The following is a 13,773-nucleotide window of genomic DNA, read 5'->3' as shown; positions in this document are numbered from 1 at the left end:
AGCCAGGCATGGGTTCAAGCTCAAAAACCATCCCAGAAACCATCTACATCAGATATAGCAGTGAATAAAGTGCCTTGCTTCTTCGACTTGTAGTGTGTGGTATAACCTTGAACAGTGCACAGAATCTTTCTGAGCATTAGTTTCCTCATCTGTCATGGTGAAGTCTTCTCTACCCCTTTCTCCCAAAACAGAGAGAGACAGTAGGTGTGGATCTCAAGGACTCTCATTTGGGGTGAATTGAAAGCCACCGCAGTCATCCCTTCTCAAGGGAAACCTGGACCTGCACTGTCACTGTTTGGTTCATTTGTTAGGGTCCCTGTCATGATTCTGTGGCAACACTGGCTCCCCAGGTTCTTGCATCCATTGGGTACCCTGGCAGACCACCGGCTCCAGGCCTTTCTGCTCAAGGATAATGGTGGAGCTGAGCTCCTAATGAGAGTCCATCAAAGCAGTTGTGGGAGGATCTTGCAGACAGCTCCTCAGATGGTCCAAGTCCCACACTGCACCTTCCAGGCCACACCTGGGTGTTTCTCCTTAAGTTAATCAGACTGTTTAGCCTCACAGTATCAGCCTGGTAAGGGCCATTTGTCTTCCTGGCTACCTGCTGTCTTCCAGACTACTGGGTGACTTCTGTCTCACTGGTATGGCTTTGAGGGCTTAAGGAGGATAGGGAAATACATTCTCAATGAATTTTTATTAACATCCACTATCATTACCACAATCAGCAAATTTCTGCTCCCAGTGGCCTTTACTGCCCTCATGTACATGTGCACATATGCACATATCACACATGTGGGCACACACACACATGTGGGCACACACATACACACACAGAGCAAAGTGTGGGCTGGGAACCCTCGATGATATGCTTTAATACTCATATCAAAACACAAGCCAAGTTGGGTCCATTTTATTTTTTGAGGAGGTATATAGCATCATCTCACATTCTGTATATGTACGTGCTTTTGCATTCATTCATGTAACAATGTTTTATTGAGCTATTGCCAGGTATTAGGGCAATATCAGTAAACAAAATAGACAAAATCCTCACCTTGGAGCTTATTTTTGTGCAGTGAGGAGGCATATGGTTAAGCCAGTGGCATAAACATGATGTTTAATGGTGGGTTTGGGTAGCCCAGGAGAGGGGGTCGATTTTAAATGGAGTGATCAGGGAAGGCCTCCGTAAAAAGGTGATATTTAAGTAAAGACCTAAAGGAGGTAATAGAGTGAGCCATGTAGTTATTTGGCAGGAGATGGTTATGGGCAGAGGAAATGGCAGATGCAGAGGCCCTGAGGCAGGAATATGCCACATTGACAGAGAGGCTGTCCTAGAGAGAAGCAGGGAGAGGAATAGGACAGGCAGTCAGGGAGGGAATGGGGAGGAGCAGGTGGCGGCAGGCTTTGAGGGCCACTGGTGTTTACTCTGAGTGAGATGGGAGCCATAGGGGGGTTTTGAGCTGATGGGTGATATTAACTGCCCTGCATTTGAACAGGATCATTCTGCAGGAGTGAGGGTGGGAAACCAGGGTGTGCCAGGCTGTCGAAGGGATGTAAGCAAAGGAATGGTGGCTGGGACCAGGGGGGTGGTGGCGCAGTTCGTGGCTGGGCAGTAAGGAGAGTGAGATGGTAAATCACTGTTTTGAAGTGTATAAATACTGCTCTTGCATGTTTTGCTGTTAGTCCCTAAGCTATGTAGGGAGAAGGAGCAGTGTTCACACATAGGATCTTGCTTGACTCGGCAGGGAATTGGAGTGTCCTCTGCAAGGCCCAGTCCTCAGGTGGGAATGGCGATGACGGTGCTTCCCTCACAGGGGTGTTGTGGGGACAATACACGCAAAGCACCTAGCAAGCATTTTGGACTCGGTAAAGAGGAGCTACTTTTACTCATAAAAGGGGGTCAAGGATCCCCCATACTCTTTTCCCAACCAATATAGTTCATTTCAACTGTCCTCTGAAGGTTCAGAAATTAGCACCTGTCTTGTAAGGAGGACATGAAAAGCTCCATTTAGAGAAATGTGGTGGGAAGAGGTTAACCAGGGTGGGCTTCCTGGAGGAGGAGCTTGGCTGAATTCCTTTCTTTTCAGGTGAGGAAACCAAGCTCAGTGACATTTAATCACCTGTCTGAGGTCACAAAACTAGAAGCTGGCTGAGAAGGCCTTGCATCCATGCTTGGCCTGGAAGCCACTGAGCTTAGCCAGGGTGCTGTCATGGGGACAGGCCATTCCCTTTAGAGACCAATGACCATTCATGTGAAGACATGGGACAACATGACCTGAATGGCCATCACTTAGGATGGAGCACGAGTAAGGGAACTTGGCACCCACTTCACAGTCAGATATTCTTGGGGTGAGCTTTAGTATGTGCTAGGCCAGGCCACACAGGGGTTTAGATGCGTAATCTCGTTTAACCCTCATCCTGCAGATCAGGAAACCGAGGCTGGTTTTGCCTGAGAGGGTCAGACAAGAACCCAAGTGTTTCAGTTATCTATTGCTGTGTAACAATCAACTTGAAAAGTTAGTGGCTTAAATCAATTTATTTTTTCTCATGATCTGGTGAGTCTGGAATTTGGGCAGGGCTCAGCTGGGTGGTTCTTTGGCTTCATGTGGCATTAGCTGAGGTCACTCACTTGGCTACATTCAGCTGGCTGCTGGGCTGGGAGGGAAGTGCCAAAAAGGCTTCCTGCACGTGCCTGGTACCTCAGCATCCCTGTCCACAGCCTTTCCACTGTCTTCAGGGTAGTTGGATTTTTTTACATGGCGGCTAGCTTCCAAAGGAATGAAAGCAGAAGCTGCCGGGCTCCTTAGGGGCTAGCCCTGGAGCTGGCACAGTGTCCCTTCTACCACATTCTACTGGTCAAAGCAAGGCACAGGCTCAGCCCAGATTCAGGAGGAGGGAAAACAGATTTCTCCTCTTGATGGGTGAGGCAGCATGTGCATACTGGAATGGGAGACGTTTGTGGCCATTGTGGGAGGCTAACTGCCATCCCCTGCCTCCTCACAGCCAGTCTTTCTCCCAGGCCCTGGGCCTAACCCCAGGAAGCTCTCATTTCCAGGGACTTGCTGAAGACCGCTAGGCCCCTACCTCAAGGCACATGCCCATGTTTGGCCTTACAGGGCCCTCCTGCCCAATGACTCCCTTGTGTTCTATGCCTGGCTTCATAGGAATTTATCTTATCGTGCTTCCTCAAGAGCAGGCACCGATTTTTCCTGCTTACTGGGTCCCCATCACATGGGTTAGCCTGAGCCTGTCTTGTTCTCAGGAACCTGTAAGAACCTACAACATGGCTCACAGCCCGTCAGACACCTGAACAAGACGGCGTCTGATTCATGTTTGCAGACCCAGCCCCGGCACCGGGCCTTTCCCAGAAGAGCTCTGTAAACAGGACTTTCTGGCACCTGAGGTCACGTGCTTGGGCCTGGAACAAAAGGAGAGTCTTCCTTCTCCAGGACCAACCTCATCACCATCACCTGCAAATGTGTTTAGGAAAACAGACCTCCCACTCACTCTTCCTAACCAGAACTTGCATTTTAACAAATGACCAAGTGATTCATATCATGTTAAAATTTGAGACAACAGAGGTAGAAGTTCCCAAGGTGAAAGGAACAGAAACAGGTTGGGAAGACAGATGCCAGGTGAGCCCACCTAGAATGATAAGGTGTGGGTCTTAACTTGGCTGATGATTAGAATCACATGTGGTGCTTTAAAAACAATCCTGATGCCCAGTGTGTGCCCAGATTAACTAAATCTAGGTCTCTGGGGGTAGCAGAAGCAGCAGAAATTTCTAAAAGCTCCTTGGGTGATTTCAGTGTACAGCCGGGGTTGAGAGCCGCTGGATTAGAGTATTAGTTCTTAAAGTATGATCTGTGGACCACGTGCGCTCAGAACACTTGGGGCATTTATTGAATGTGCAGATTCCTGGGTCCCACACCAGGTTCTTGAGTCTGAACCTCCTCGTGGTGGGGCCCAGGAATCCACATTTCAAACAATCTCTCTGGGTGATTTTAATGTGCACCAAACTTAGAGACCATTGGTTTAGGGCCATGAATAAGCAGTAATTGCAATGATGTTTTCAAATGCTACAAATATAGTGGGCAAAACTTAGAAAATATGGACAGGTAAAGTAGGGGAAAAATTTCTGTGCTCTCACTGCCTAAAGACAATTAGAGGCCCCTCTCCGCACCTGTTCTAAAGAAGGAAGGAACTCCCTCCCCCAGAGGAGCTGCCACCCGTTGCAGAGGTCAGCTGTGATTTCGGATCTGTTCTGCTGGCAGGGTGGAGCCAGCCTGTCATCTGGCCTGGACAGAATTATTGCCTCAAATTACATGGTTGATTATCAATTACTTGTGTCCATGTGAGAGTATGTGTGTGTGTATGTGCATAAGTGTCTTTGAAAATCATTAAGGGTCGTAATTCTGGATTATCATTGATTAACGAGAGGGAGGCCTGGTACCTCCAGCAGCCGGGATGGCAGCCCCGCAATTATGTCCCAGCTGATCAGTAATTGGTGCATCACAAGAAGATTTTTCTCTCTCCGCTGCCTCCTCCCGGCCTTTCCTGCCTGCTCTGCAATTAGCACCATCGATCATTCCCTCCCAGCCCAGGCTGAACTCACAGGCCTGCGTTCTGGCAAGTGGGTGCAACAGGGACGGCTGACGGTGGTGTGGGGGGTGGTGGCAGAGACTCAGGGTTGGGGCTGTGGTGCTGGCGTGAACCCCAGCTCACTGAGAACTAGGGTGCCTTGAAGAGTCTTACCATCATCCTTCCCAGCAAGCCCAGGAGCCATTCTCCATCTCCCTGCCCACTCCCCACTGCATGGATGAGGAAACTGAGACCCAAGGAAGGAAAGAGGCAACTTAAAAAAGATCTAAAACCAATCATGCCACCCAGTGTAGCAACATGAGTCCAAGCCCACAGAGCCAAGGGAAGAGCAGACACAGAAGGGCCCCTCCTACCATCACTCCCATCCTTGGGAGGCTGTAAGGTTGCCACTGGTTATGCTTTCCTGAGCAGCGTAAGCTTTTGCCCTCCAGAGACTGCAAATAGGTGACCAACTCCTGGGTGGGGAGGAAGTGCCCTGAGGCCCGTGCGGGTTCACGCGAGGCGGTACATCACCCGCCTGGATAGTGGCAACGGCCTCCTAATTGTTCACCGCACTTCTACACTCAGTCCCCAGTAGTATCTGTCACTCTGGAATGGAGTGATCTCTGTAACGTCCCGTCCTGTCTTACCCCCTGCGAGATACCCTCCCTCCACCCCTTCTAACTCCCCTTTGCTGTCAGGATAGAGTCCAGGTCCCAGGCTCCTTTCTTGCTCCACCCCACCGGCCCTCTCTGCTCCAGCTCAGACCCCTCAGCACGCTAGCTCCCCCGAGTCTCACCCCTCTACCTGGAACCTCTGTTCCCTCTTCCCATCTCCTATCACCTGGGGCACATATCTGTGGGGGAGGCAGCGATGCTTTCTCTCATATCTGGGCTCCATTCCCAGGAAAGGGGTTCTGCCCTCCCTGGGGACCAGCAGTTACAGAAGCAGCAACTTTAAGGACAGCTCTACGGGGGTCCGAGAGGATGGGGAAGGCGGGACTGTGCCAGAAACCTTCCACATAAAAGACCCCGCAGAGGCGCCAGGCAGTTTGTTTCTGAGCCTTACAGCTGCCTTGGCTATTTTCATTTTTATGTACTTAGGGTGGTCAGCAGGTCATGGCAAGCGGGAGACGCAATGCTAATGACTCCGGCTCCACGTGGCGACCATTCAGGAAAAAGCTGCAATGTTCTCTCTGCCACATTAATCAGAGAAGCACATCAAGAGCTGTTGCGTGGAGACAGCTTTCCTCGCCACACCTGCCCTGCATACTAATCACCATCCCCTCCTGGCGGTGAGTCAGCTCCATGCCAGGCAGGGCAGTGAGGGAAGGCCAGAAATGTCAGCTCCATGTGTGTGGGGCACAGCCAGAGGGGCAGGAGCCATGGCCCCAGCCCTCAAACACACACTGCATATATCTTTGAGGCCCCAAGCAGGTGGGGATGGCAAATGCTGGGAGAGTTGATCTAAATGAAAATTCTTGGCTTCTTCCTTGGGTTTAGGTCTTACCCAAGTCTACCAAGGGGATCCCTGGACAGAGTCTGCTTAAAGCAAGAGGGACCTCACTATGAGGCACTTTGATAATAATAAGACATAGCCTTAGGTTGTGCTTAACACATGGGAGGCACACCTGTAAGCACTCTCAATATGTTACTCATTTAATCCTCGTACAGCGCTATGCACTGGGTGCCATTACTATTTCCATTGTGCAGATAAGCATCGAGACACAGAGAGGTTAAGTAGCCCATCCAAGGTCACATAGCTAGTAGCAACCACTTGGGTTTGAACCCTAGCACCCCTACTCCGAACCACTCCGTTCCGCTGCCTCTCATTGCTCTACCAGGGCTCAGAGTCGCCTGAGCTGGGAGTAACCATGGAAAGACTCTGAGTGTCTTTGCATGTATTCACTCATTGATTCACTCACTCATTCATTCATACAGCAACTATTTGTTGAGCACCTACTTTTTACAAGGCAGGGTTCTCAGCACCAGGGGGACAATGGTAAACAAAACAGACACAGGCTTAAGAGGGAGACTGGCATCAGTTTTAATATTTTCATAATGGGCCATGAGAAGTACTGAGTCCCATGAAAGCAGGGGGCGGGAGGCCCTTTCACTATGTTAGCTTTCAGAGCGCCCACGTTTTCAGCTTCCTCCTCCCATCGTTATGAATACAAATACATATTGATCATTCATTTGGAAACAGCCCATCAGGGCACAGCAGTGAGCAGTCTCCTCAGGGGCAGCCTCATGGGGAAGACAGATAAATGCAAATGTTCCAGAAAGGAGCTATTGGGTGTTTTTAGGGCCAAGATTGAGGGTTCTGAGGGTTATTTTTTTTTCATTAAGAAACACATCAGTTCTTTAAGGGTCCTTGGCAGGGAGAGAGAAACCAAGAGGAACTGCTGTCTGCTAGATGTTCCCATTGGCTTTGCCCAGTTACTACTAAACACCATTGAAGGACCGGGCAGTAGTTGAGCTCATCAGTGCACCAGGTGCCAGGCATCTCTCTGAGGATGGGCTGGCCAGTGTCCACTGCCCCCTCTTCCTAGCTGCCCCACCTGCTCTCCGTGGGGCTTTTGCACAAGACGCTCAGGGGATTCCTGCATCCGCCTATAGAAGAGACACCTGTGTGCTGTCTCCCCTCCTAGTGTGTAGTCCTGCAAACCTGACAATGAGTCTTGGAGACTACAGGCTTTGGGGAAAGGTGGGGAGCAAAACAAAAAGAGCATTTTAAAGCATGTCCCTGTTAGTTCCCTTCTTGGACTCCCCCATCTCCCCACCTGGCATATGAACTTGTTCCTCCTTTATACAGCAATGAGAAAAGTGCCATATGGCAGTTACATCGGGCTTACGGACTAGTTTCTGTCCGGCCCACTCTCATTTCCTCCCAGCCATGGGTCTACAGAGTGGCCCATCCTTCATGAGACACACAGAGGAAGGGCAAAACAACAAAAACCATGCAGACATCCAAGCAATGACACCAGCCAGGAGCTCTTCTGACCGTGTGTGTGGTTGATGTTTGCCACAGCCCTAGAGTACTGCTGTTACCACCCCCTGTTCACTGAGGGATGAAAAAACCAAGACACGGAGGTGTTCAGAGACATTCTCAAAGTCTCTTGGCTACTGATGGCTGTGGTATGGGCCAGAATGACTATCAGTCTTTGCTGATTTGCTGTCATGGACAACCCGGTCATGGCTGAAAGATGTTGGCAGTAAGGGTGAGAGTTTAGAAGGAGTTTTGTCCATTTTGCCAGGAGAGGGGTCTGCCAAAGAAAAGGCCAGTACATCCAGAAGGAGGGCGTGGGCCAACAGACCCTGCCTCCAACAGCGCAGGGTCTGAGCTACCGAGTGAACCAGCACACCAGGAGAGCGGCCAGAGGCTGGAAGCAGGCAGGACGCCTGCAGGCGCCCCTGTGGAGAGCTGTTTAGGAGCTGCCTGGAGCCCTCAGCAGGCCTGGAGGCTGGCCTCCCCCTTGGGTTTCTTGCCCAGCTTATGTTCTTACCAAGAGCCCCCTCCACCACTGTTTTCTCTGCTCTCCAGGAGTGAGTGACAAGCACACCCTCTCTGAGGCCTGCTGAGGAGTGAGGCTACACCCGGGTTTGGTGCAACTGAGCCTCTCTTTGGAGCTCAGGGGCCTGGCACAGATCTCAGCTTCATGTCTGTTGTGTGGCTGTGTGGCCATGTCACCCCCACCCCCATGGCTATGAGCCTCATCTAGAGGGTAAAAACCCAGGTGGGCTCCTGGTGCAGAGGAGATGTATGATCTATGTGTTCTGCCCCCATTCCCTGCTCTTCCTTCTAGGACAAGAGAGGAGGAAGGAAAGGCACCCTGGACAATCGGGGCTGGTCCTACAGTAGGCTGGCAGATGCACGGGTCTCCACGATGGAAGGGCTCCTCCTTCACAGCCTCTGCGGCAGGCCTGGGAGGTGCAGGCAGGCAGTGCCAGGCCAAGTAGAGAGTTGAGGGCCCCTGGCTTGGCACCGGGGATGGTCCTGCCCTGACTCCTTTGGTGGCAAAATCACTTCGATCCACAGGCCGGAGTGGAGCTGTGGCTTAGTTTCACCAGCTGGCCGGTTGAAGGCTTCACCAGCTCCCCAGTCGGGCCTGCCGCAGGTGCAGAGGCAAGCTGTGCTTCCTCCCCTCCGCCGTCCCCTAGGATGGAGGGATTGGCTGCCGGTGAGGGGCTCCCCTAGAAAAGGGGGCTGTATTCAAAACAGCCCTCCCAGATTCCTTTGGCCTTTTGGGGTCCTCCCCACACATCGCCCCTGCTGCAGGCCTGGAGCTTCATGCCCCGCAGGCTGTCTCTGTAGCGTCCATCAGACACCATAGACCCCGTAACAGACTCAGGGCAGAAGTCCTGGATGGATGTTGGGCTGCTCCTGGCCCCTCCAGGGTTCCAGGGGCCTTTTGATGTGGGTCTGGGTAGACCTCTCCTCCCCAGGATTTCTCCTTTGAGAGAAAAAAAACTAAGGGATCTTGGAGGAACCCAGCGTCCCAAGAAGTATGGTGAGGAATGGGGATTTGGAGAAGGCCGTGATGGGTAAGCCAGGTAGGCAAGAATCGCAGAGGACAGGAGGATACTTTTCCTCACACTAGTTTTTTTCTTCATAAAAATATGTGAACACAGAGGTAAGGAGAGAAAAAGGTGAAAAGTTCCTTTTATTCCCGTCTCTCATCAATATCACCACTTTCCCCAGCAGTATATTAGCAGTTTGCTGGGTATCATCCCAGACATTTTCCAAGCATTTACACACACATACACACACACACACACACACACCTGTGTGTATGATGCCAGGATCTTTGTTTTTCTTTGCTTTTATTTAAATGAGATCGTGCCAATCATATTCTCTAACTTTTGCCCTTATATAGTGGTATGTACTGGACACTTTCTCACATCAACATATATGGAGCATTCTCTTTTTTTTTAATTTTTGGTTTCGTTTTTTAAACTTCTGCATAATATCATATGTGTGGATATTACACAATTGATTCAACCACTCCTCTTCCACTCACGCCTTCACTCAGGGTCCCTGTTGCCCAGCCAGTTCTCATGAACATGCGTCAAAGGCTTTACGGTAAATGGGACCTCTACACAATTCCAGGGGACCTGTCCAGATTTGAGTGCACCGCCCCTCCCACCCCCATGAACAGATAAGGCATCTCCAATTTGTTCCCATGCAAACAATTTTGTACCCGGTGTCGTTGCCCATGCATCTTAGTGCCTACATATGGGTGGTTCTCTAGGCACTGGTACCTCAAGGTAGAGTGAGTGGGCAGAAGTACATGCACTCTGCATTTGACAGACCTTGCCAGGGTGTCCCCCAGCACGCATCCATCATGTGGCTGCTGGCTGGATCAGCCGCTTCCAGGAAATCAATTGCAAAGACTGGAGGTTGTCAGTAGCTGGAACGCTGGAGGCCATTTAGGGAGTAGATTAAATCGTAGGAGAAAATCGTACTAGGTTCAAGACTGCTCATAATGGAGACCCTTTGGTGACCTTGTTGGAGAAGGTAAAAGAACACAGGCAGATATATTCTCACTGATGATCACATACTACCAACCCACCTGCCAGAGCACAGCCCTCTGCCCTTAGAGCAGCCACTCCTCATTAGCTGAACTGGCAGGAAAGGGGAGACCCGGTCCAGGGTCCAAGCCGCTGGTGTGTAGGCAAGGAGGCCAGTGGGGGTACCTGCTTCCCTGCAGGGTGGACCCAGCCAGCCATCAGGCCCTTAGCTGCTCAAGGTCCTAGAGCCCCCTTGCTCCACTGCCCACGCCTGCTCCTGTTGCTCACTGATCTGGCAGCCAGGCAGCAGACCTCTGGTGACCCTTTTTCTACCTCTTCCCCAGTCCAGATCCTCCCACTGAGTACAGCCCTTTGCTCCTATGGCTCTGTTCTTATTTTCCAACTTGAGACCCTCACCCTGCACCTCCAGGGCAGGGGTCCTCTTTGAGGGCAGCTTGAGGGAGGGAGATGCGGTGTGGACAATCTGATGTGTTCCTTAACTGGGAGAGTGACCAGAGCCTTTACCTGGTTTCAAAGCAGCTAGGTTTGCAAGCTCTCACCCCCAGTGCCTTCCTCTCTAGATCCCAGCCACCCACACTCTCACCTGGCCATGCACAGGAAACCCAGCCATAGCTATGAACTTGGGGAAACACACATTCATTTTCTACATGCAACTGTCTCTCAGCTCTTCAGGGTGACTTCCCTGATAATGGTCAAAATAACTTGAGCTACCACAGAGTGGGCACTCATGGTGCACTTGCCAAGTACCTGTGAATATGATCTGACTTAATTTTCACAAACTCGGTGAGATACGTACCACTGTGATTTACAGGTGGGGAAACGGAGGCTCAGAGAGGTTAAGTGACTTGATCCAGGTCATACATCTGGTAAGTGCTAGAACCAGGGCTGGAAGCCAAGTCCCGGTCAGACTCCAGGGCTTGCTGGCTTAACCACTGTACTACCCTGATTCCCACGTACTTCATTTCTTTCCTTCCTCCAGGGTATCCCAGAGACCAGGGTGAGCTGGCCAATTTCCCAGGGCTGTGCCCAGGCTGAGGGGCACTGCCTCTTCTGGTCCTGGAGTTCTGTGGGTGACTGGCAAAGGAAAGACCCTTACATCTCCTCCCACCACCCCGCCCTTCTCCAAATTCTCTGACTCTCTCTTTAGCAAACCCAGCCCCTGCTCTGGGCCAGCAAGCCCTGACAGGCCACCCTGGCAGCCAGGGAACACTTTGGACTCGGCCTAAGGACTCTGGAACTCCCTCTGGCCAGTACCTCCCCACCTGGGTCTGAGTGGGGGCTGGATTCCTTTCTTCCGGGCTGCCCAAGTCCACTGGCTGGGAGAAGGGAGAGGGAAGTAGCCCCCCACCTCCGTTCCAGAGGGACCTGCTGCCTTTGTGTGGCCTGGGGCCGGGCCTGCCGCATCTCGCTCCTGCCTCCCTCCCTCCCGCTGCGGCCTAGCTAAGGCTCCAGCGGGAGGAGGAGGAAAGAGAAGAGAGAGGGTGACGTGGGAGGGCAAGAGAAATCAGAAGGACCAGAGAGGGCTGGGTACTGCGGGCAGGGCTGAGAACACCGACAACAATAATAACACAGCTACTAGTACTAATATTTTTAAGGCAGCTACCACGTAGCATTTGTTATGACCTTCAGATCCTCTCATTTAATCCTTACCTTTACATCAATGTGACTAGTAGCTGTGATTAGTTTTACAGGTGATAATTCAAGGCTCAGTCATTTGGGTGAATGTCCCAGCTGGTGGGGCACCGAGCCAGGACCTTATGTGACTTCAGAGCCCTAACCACCTCCACTGCCCCACCCTCCCAGCTGGGGCTCCTCTCCACTCAGGGGTGCGCCAGGATGCTGAGCCTCTGGGCACCTGCATCCTCCTTCCATGTGGCTTGCCCTCTGTTCCTCCCCAGTTCTCCCTGGTGCTGTTCCCTGCTGGGGCCCATCTAAGAGGTCAAGGTCGCTGCGGGCCTATTGGGCTGTCCCAGCATGTCCTCACTCTGGAACAGCTCTGTGCCTTGAGGGTCTCCAAACACCCCCAGCTGCCCAAGGACAGACTCCCGCCGCCCAGTGCAGGTGCCCAGACCATTTTTGCTGCTGAGGGGACAGAGGCACAATGACTGGAGGTTGAAATTCCCAATCACTGGATAACACCACAGAGTCCATAACATTAATGGAGGTCAAGGATACTTATCTGTTGGTCTGAAAAGATATCCTAGTATATTATTCCATGAAAAAGAAAGAAAACAAGCAGGTTTTATAACTGTGTACCATAAGAAAACATTTTATTAATGAAACAAAAGTATTCTCTACTAAGCATAGAAAAAGGATGTTTGCCAAGATGTTACAGATGATTTTTGTTGTCTTCTCTTGGCTTATCCGTTTTCTTTTTTTCAATGAACACCAATTATTCACATGACTTTAAAAAGCAATAAAAATAAATAGTCAGTATCTGTCCTCAAACCCCCAAAAAGCTCTCCAAAAAAATCACAGTTCCACATTCCTGGACCTACCCTTCCCTGCCCACCTGCCCTTTTCACATCTTGGTTGGGGGTGGGAGTCGCACCTGCTCTAGGATGCCTTCCCTGACCAATGGGAGGTGTGAAGGCTGTGCAGGGCTGACCCACCTCTGTCCAAATACACAGTGCCTGGGAGGCCCTCTCCTTTCCTCCCGATACCCTTTCACAGACGAGGAAAAGCTCTGCTTTCTACTGAGCTGTTTGCTTCTGCAGGCTGACACCAGCTTCCCTGAGACCAGGTCGCTCAGAGGCCAGGCCCTCCAGGTCCTGTGGATTGGACCCTGCAGGCGAATGGCTCCTCTGCTGAGAGGTAATCATAGGAAAATGAAGAGTGAGGGGAAAGAAATCACAGAAGCTCCTGATCATAGGAAAAGAAAAAGCAGTACCTCAGGATGGGGCTAGGCTGACCCTTCCAGAAGGCTTGGAGGAAACTAGTAAGGAAATGGGAATGGAGCTTTCTGAGCTTCTTCTACATAGTAGTGGATCTCCCCACCCCCACGTGAACAGCCCACTGTCACTCCTCAGACCACCCTCCCTTTGCACAGGTGAAGCAGCTGAGGCCAGGTGGCACCCGGGCCTTAGTTTCATGCATTTCTGGTCCTTCATCTCCAGAGTAGGCTCCAAAAAATGACTCTGGATAGAGAAATTCATGTTGGCAAGGCAGTGCCTTCTCCTCCCATGTTAGGCACTGCCCAGTCTCCACAAGAGCCACAGAGATCCCTCTGCTCAGGAGCAGGGGCTGGGACCATGCATTTTCCTGCGGGGTCTGGCTTTCTGAGCACCTCCTAGTTTAATGATTCCATCATTCCTGTCATTATAATAGCAGTCAACAGAAAGGCAGCCTGAAGTGCCTGGCAGAGAGCTGGGCTGCAACCCAGCAGAATCCAGGACTCAAAATGTTAAAAAACAAAATTCATCCAAGTAAATTGGAAGATTTAATTGGCTTTATTAAATGATTCATGAATCCAGCAGCATCCCCTCTAGCAAGTAGAGAGATGCTCCAAAGGGTTCCACAGAGGCAAAGGCTTTTACAGGCAGGACAAGGAAGTCATAAACAGAAAATAAAGATTATTTCACCTTCATCTGGGGACAAAAGGGTCTCATGTGGATTCCTTTGAGGAATGGAAAGGACACAGGTGACATTATCTTATCGATGCTGA

This window comes from Manis pentadactyla, chromosome 11 (genome assembly GCF_030020395.1).
Source record: "Manis pentadactyla isolate mManPen7 chromosome 11, mManPen7.hap1, whole genome shotgun sequence".
Taxonomy (NCBI): domain Eukaryota; kingdom Metazoa; phylum Chordata; class Mammalia; order Pholidota; family Manidae; genus Manis; species Manis pentadactyla.
The sequence above is the reverse complement of the archived record's forward strand: the minus strand, read 5'-3'. Positions refer to the sequence as shown.